Raw genomic sequence first — 1,288 nt, 5'->3', positions numbered from 1 at the left:
ACGATTCAATTCCTACTCATTAAAGTAGGTGTTGCGTCTCCAAGTGACGATTCAATTCCTACTCATTAGGATAGAACTTCTCTCTGTAGTTATTTTAGGACATCAGCTCCATTTGCAGAGTTTCACCTTGAATAATACGCCACACCTTACCAAGCCATGAACTTTTTATATTCAATCTTAATCAGTTGTACGTGTTCATGAAATGTCTTTGTGTCTGAAGTCAACCAAATTCGAAATTGTTATCGCAACCACACTGGCTTTCTCTCAATGGTAAATTCCCTCCTTGTATGTTTGTTCGTGTATCTTTTAAAACACTGTGAAATCAGCTTCTACGCTTTATTTCTGGAAAGTTGTTCACGATTTAACTAACTCTATTGAGTGGAAGAAACTCTCATCCAAACTTTTCTTAATCATTCACTGATGGTTTTGAAGCTCTAACTAAAGTTATTGATTCACTCGAAAAGGGTATTTCCCCATTTAGGCATTCAAACCTCGCGTTATGTGAAAATCTCATTAGTTCACTTCAAACTTGCGTGTTCCTGCTCCAGCATTTCCAAATCTCGTGAATAAACTCCTTCATTCTTTCTATCATCCCGTTTGTATCCTTTCTGATATTTTAATGTCTCAGTAAACAACGTCACTTAACTTTCTAATATCTTGCTATCCTGGAAACAGCGTCTGTGCCCTTTCTAACCTCTTTACATGTTTTTGGTGGTGAATGAGGACAAGGATTACATACAATGGTCCCACTGAGGGGGACCTACAGATTCTACAGTTACACTATGAACTCTTTGTTTTTTAAATATGACGTCTCTATGCATAAACTCAAATAAGGTAAATTATTATCTATCCAGTTCATGAACATCGTTTCCATGGAGAAGAAAATTATCTATCACTCCCTTTATTCTTCCACGAAATGTTCAAAAGGTTTGGAAGGCCAACATCTCAAACTCCCCGTGCCCTGTGTGAGTCTCAGCTATTTCTAAAGGAGACTGAACTTCAAATACTTCACAGTGTTTCTCCAGTCATTCCAGTGCAGATTGGTTCTGGACAGTAAATGCCATCACCAAAGGCCACCATAGATCTGAAATCAACAGTTTTCACATTGTAATTGTCGTAGCTATTGTGCATCGTATGTCCGTGTTCTTGTTCAATTTGTTCATAATTTCATGGGCCCCTGTATTGAATTCTACTGAATGATTAATTTGTGAATGGAGACATTCCCTTCACCACTCATTCGAAACTCCATGGAACTTTGAATAATTTTACTCATATGCTTACAGTCCTA

This window comes from Chiloscyllium plagiosum, unplaced genomic scaffold (assembly GCF_004010195.1).
Source record: "Chiloscyllium plagiosum isolate BGI_BamShark_2017 unplaced genomic scaffold, ASM401019v2 scaf_5754, whole genome shotgun sequence".
NCBI lineage: Eukaryota > Metazoa > Chordata > Chondrichthyes > Orectolobiformes > Hemiscylliidae > Chiloscyllium > Chiloscyllium plagiosum.
This window is presented reverse-complemented; position numbering follows the sequence as displayed.